This window comes from Anabrus simplex, chromosome 4 (assembly GCF_040414725.1).
Source record: "Anabrus simplex isolate iqAnaSimp1 chromosome 4, ASM4041472v1, whole genome shotgun sequence".
NCBI lineage: Eukaryota > Metazoa > Arthropoda > Insecta > Orthoptera > Tettigoniidae > Anabrus > Anabrus simplex.
This window is the reverse complement of record NC_090268.1, coordinates 204410975-204416974: the sequence shown is the minus strand read 5'-3', so window position 1 is coordinate 204416974 and position 6000 is coordinate 204410975.

Genomic DNA, 6000 nt, shown 5'->3' with positions numbered 1-6000 from the left:
GAGTTACACAACACTGTGCCAGGCCTTTTCTTCACATATTCTACTTTCACTGGCTTCTGTTGCCCTCCAGATCATATGCATATGTGATATATTGAAGATGGACAGTTCCAACTTTGTAACTGAGACTTTGCCCTCATTTTAATAATAATGTTATTTGCTTTACGTCCCAATAACTACTTTTTAAGGTCTTCGGAGACGCCGAGGTGCCGGAATTTAGTCCCGCAGGAGTTCTTTAACGTGCCAGTAAATCTACCGACACGGGGCTGTCGTATTTGAGCACCTTCAAATACCACCGGACTGAGCCAGGATCGAACCTGCCAAGTTGGGGTTAGAAGGCCAGCGCCTTAACCGTCTGAGCCACTCAGCCCGGCGCCCTCATTTTAGAGAGATATAGATACAGTACATGCTCCTTCACATTGTTTTTAGTGTCATTTGTTCAATATTAATTCATGTAATTTTAATATATGGACCATGTTATGCATCACTAGAGCAAGTGCCATTTTGTAAAAATCAGTATTTGTGCGCATTCTGTTGAGAAACAACGTAACTTAAATGGACAAAAATCACCGTACATGTCCTAGTAATGGTTGCCTTAAAATACAGTATATGAAAAATCTAAGTGCCAATTTACCTATGTTTGATTTTGCGTTTTGCATCACAAAACCAAAAATGATACGCCAATGTTTAGTTATGCAACAGTAGACAAAGCTCCTTTTACCGGTCTGTGGTCTAGTGATGCTAAACGAAACAGGTGGCTGCACTGGTTCCCAACAGACCAGACAACATCAGCGGTGTAGTGTTTACTAACCTAGTATGTTGTTACTGTGCATGTTTACATGGTAAACGATTGTGCTGTCGTATTTCCTACGTTATGGTGCCAGTAATGGAGGCTATCAGAGCAAGAACCGAATGCACTGTTACAAATGCAATAAGGATTTCTAATAACTGTAAGGTTTTACAGGTAAGAAAATGTACGTTTCCTTTCTGTGTTAACCTCCAAACAACTTTACAAACAAAAACGTTGTAGATTTAGTGTTAATTTAATAGTTGAACTAATTAATTAACATTGAATCCTTTTTAACGTATAGTGATCAAGGGATGAAAATGTATCAAGTTTAAGGTGTATAATTAATTAAAAGAAAGTACACATAACCTATGTCGTAGCCCTAGCAGTTCTGAATAGTAGCACGTATTGGATTTATAATAAAGTGTTTTATTAACACGAATTAACTGAAATTAAAACTCTTGTTTGTATGTAAATTCTTATGTATTTCATGTTTCTTTTGATTTCTAGGAAAGAGATCAGACATCGTTACACAATGACAGCGTATCTTCCCAAGTATTGGAATGCAGAGGTAAGGGTAATTGTTCGTCTTCAAACTCGGATATTCTAATGACCGTGTAAACAGACTAGAAAAACATCGAACTGAGCGCAAGTGATATGAGTACCAATTCAGAAGGTAATAAATTAGGTTTATTACCCAATAATGAAACCCATACTGAGCAAAACAGTTGTTTATACAATCAAGACAACTGCAGTGAAACTGAACAGCGTGAAATTATTGAACTGTATTCGGAACAGTTACACATCTAACCTGTTGAGACACGCACTTCTCTTACTGAAACAAATAAAAGTAATGATTTGAATGTAAGTGTAGTAGTGGGTACTGAAACTGATGATGGGACATACTGTCACATAATTCATAAAGCAAATGAATATTGCAGGTCCTGCAGTAACCAAGTAGAAAGAGACGAAAGGCCAATAACCGTAAATGAAGCAAATCTACAGAAGCCTTCGGATACTAATGATGTGGAAAATACTGATCTTAAACCAGATGCAAATCAGGTACTGGGAAGACCAAAAGGGAAGAAAACGTAAATACGGAAACCAAAACCGAGAGACAAGAAAAAGACTTTGCATCCAAAACAAAGATTTTTTCACCTAAAGAAATGCGTTCAAAGAAGGTAAAGAGTTCCTTCATTACATTTGCCCCTGTAAATGTTTGAAAAAAGTAGGTAAGGAAAATGCCAGAAACGAATTTGACAAGTTTTACAGTGTCGAATCACACGATACCCAGCATGCAGTGATTTGCTCAATGGTCCAAGAGTTTGAAATAAGAAGAAAAAGAGTAAAAACATCTACCAAAAGAAAATGAAGTAGGTTGTACAAACTGTGTGGGGTGGTTGTGTGTAAAACCATTTTACATACATTGAGAATTTCAAGTTGTAAAGTGAACAATGCTTTGAAACACATGAAACGCTCGGAAGGAGTTCGTAATTGTCGTGGAGTAGGTGGCGGACAAAATAAACTTGATTACATGTGTACAAGAGGTAATAAAACATATTAAGAAATTTCCCAAATATAAGGCTCATTACAGAAGAGCAAATACAGAGAGAGAATTTCTTTCAGAAGAAACAGTGGAAAAAAATGCATAATTGTACTGTTAAGAAGTAACTAAACCAGTTTGTCTTCTTACAATTTTTTTTGGACCAAATTCAACTTGCATAGAAAAGAAGCATTGTGCAGATACCTTAAAGTTGCAAACTTTGAAAGAAGAAAAAGATTTACATTTGGAAAAGGCACACGCAAAGGGGAAGGAAGACATGCTTGCAGTCAAGGATCAGCTTGATGTGGAAATCTTGTGTTTCGACTTAGAGAAAACTTTGCCCCTACCTAAGATTCCTACTAGCATTGTAAATTATAAAAGGCAGTTATGTGTCTATAATCTACGTATTCACAGTGGCAAGGACAACAAAGAATACTGCTATGTCTGGATTGAGAGTGAAGCTAGTCGCGGAGCTCAAGAGGTTGGCAGCTGCCTTAAGTAACACATCCAAGAAAATCTAACTTCTGCAAAGGATCTTATTCTTTGGTTGGACTCATGTGGGGGCCAAAATCGAAACATAAAAATAGTTTTAATACTTAAAACGATTTTGAAAACTCACCCCACACCAGAAAAGATTCCTTTGCGCTATGTTCTCCCAGGGCACAGTTTTTTGCCCAACGACAGTGATTTTGGAGACATAGAGTGCGCGCTGAAGCTACAACAACGGTTGTACACGGTGAATGACTATATGAATGTGATGAAAGTATGTCGTAGAAAGAATACTTTGGTTGTTCACAGAATGGAACAGAAAGACTTCTTTGGAACACAAATGCTGGAAAAACAGATAACAAACCATAATCTTGACATGGAAAATTGCAAAATAAACTGGCTGAAAACGAGAGAACTTGAAATAAGACAAACCTCTAAGCATTTCCATGAAGAGTGACTTTGACCAGGACAGAGGAGTTGAATAAAGTATCCAAAGAAAAGAAAGGAAAGGAAAGGAAAGGAAGACCTGCGCAACAAGTTCATTTGACTGTGGCCAGGAGGAAAACCAATTTCAAAACCTAAACTTGAAGACTTTAAGTCTCTTCTGCCGCTGATTCCAGAAGATGCCAGACCAATGTATCGGTCTTTTTACACCGATAATAGTGTGGAAGACGTCATCGATAGGTTCAATGGACAAGTTGACTTCGAAATAGAAAGTGAATAATGACAGCTTTTGATTTCATTTATGTTTCTTTCTTTAATTTTGTTTAGTTATTGAGCAGTATTGTATTTCATGCTGATTAATGAAAAAGACTTCCAATGACACCTTTTAATTTTAGGGGTTTCGTTCATGTTTATAAGATTCATCAAGTATCTTCCACTATAATTCCTTTTTTACAGTATTGTGATTCAAGCCAGCTAATAAAAAGCTTTAAAGTATAAAATGCATAATGTCAGAGTTCATTTTGGATTTGTTGTTGTCTTGTAAGCTTTATTATTTCCATTTTTATTCAGTTGTTTTACATTACGTTACTATGTTTTGTGCCAATTAGTCAAGAATAAAGTACTTTTTATTGCAAAATTGTGCATGTTATTGCTATTCCCTCACACTACCGGTAAGAAACGGAATTTCTACAAAACAGTCTCGAGAGCAAAAATAACTGACTTATTTCATAATTCCATAACGTTAAATTGTAGATTTCACAAATGTTTTGTATCTTAGGTAATGTAATTTACAACATTTACGATTGTGTGTCCAATATAGTGAAATGATGATTAATTTCTTGAACTGTAAATTTCAGAAACGCTGTGTAGTTTACTTATGCTTTATCACAGACTAGTCCTAATGCATACTATACTGATTTACTTTTGATTTTCAAATCATTCCATTGAAACAGTAATTGAAATTAGTGCATAATATCTTGCAGGTAATCTTTTCTGACAAATCCAGGGAAAGCAGCCAGTATGTGAGAAGTATCCCTGATGAGTAGAGGCAACTGTTTTTCGCAAAGCGCAAAATCGATAATTTTTTGCGAAATTTTACGAATTTGGCTCAAAAACGTAAAACTATTTACGTTTAAGCAAAATCGCGAAATAATTTATGAAATTATTTAGAACTGGATCATTTGAAGTTAACGACAAAGATTCGAGGTGAGTTGTGGCAATAAAGTCCGCTAATCGATGCCTCAATCGACTTTATACCCGTTCGATATATATTTATTGCAGCCAAATAGCCATACAGAAAGAGAGAAAAATAATACATTTATATACACTGTACTCGCGCGCTTGCGCCTTGGATTGCATGTTCTTCAATTGTTTTTGTTCTTTTGATGCAGAGGTCTACATGGTAACGTTCACACATGTATCCACATAGTTTGCAGTTACATGTCTCTGTCGGTTCATGGTATGAGGTGTTGGTACAAATTAGATGGTGGAAACCATATACTGCCAGTCTTGTGAACACGTGCCTCATCTCGAAGTTGGATGTTGTCCATGCCCGGTCTATCATGGCCCCAGTTCCAAAGAATTCTGAAGGAATGTGTCCTCTTTTGTTGTTGTTGTTGTTGTTGTTGTTGAGTGTTGCTAGGAGACTTTCTGATGCTCTGGTGTTGGGTAGGGTCAGGTGTGTTCGGAAGTCTTCAATGAGAAGGATTGTCGCATTAGGAGGTAGGCGAGTCTTGATCTTGTTGTCTTGGATACTCCGATCGCTCTTTTTTTATTTTTTTTATTTTATAGAGCTTTTAGTCTTTCTAGTGAGGATAGGTTCCTTTCTGTGAGGTATGGCCATATGATTCTTATCCCATATGTTAGTATAGGCATGATTTTTGGTCTAAATAGTGCCATCGCTGTCTCTAGGCTGAGTGTTCTGATGTAGTTGATTTCGTGCATCGCCCGTACCGCCTGTGTTGCTTTCTCTGTTACATGCTTTGTGTAAAGCATTTGACACTTGTTTGCAGAGTAATGCCAAGGTACTAGAAGTACTTTCTGCCTCTTTATGAAGATTTCTGCCAATGCTGGGATCTTTCCTCCCTGCCTAAATACAATCATTTTTGTTTTTGATGTATTAATTTCCAACTTATGTTTGTAGCACCATTCCTCCATATCTTTTATCGCGTTTTGTAGTTTTGTGATGTCTCCTGAACCGATCGCTATATCATCGGCGTAGGCGAACGATACGTCTTCCTTATGGGTTATTCTCATTATTTCTTCTGCTGCCAGGATGAAAAGTAACGGGCTGATTGAGTCATCCTATAATACCCCGTTCGTTTGAAGTATCGGTTCTGAGAGTGATACATTGTCAGAGATTCTTATTTTGTTCCGTTTTAGTATCGTTTTTATGATTTTAGTCCACACATTGTTTCTGTTGAGGGCTTCTTCCAGCTTCTGGGTCACAAGTTCCCGATTTATGAGGTCAAATGCTTTTGTGAAGTCTCTAAACACTACGCAAAACTTTTCTCTTTTTTCAAGGGCTTCCCATATTTTATTGAGTAGTAATTGTTAATAGCTGATCTTCCTTTCCTGAATCCGAATTGATTTTCTGGTAGTTACTCATCTATTTCTTCTCTGACTCCCGTCACGATTGTTTTTGCGAATATCTTGAACAGTATGTTCTCCAGAGCAATGCCTCTGTATGTGTTTGTGTCACATGGGTCACCATTTCCTTTATAGAGTACTTTAATAGTTG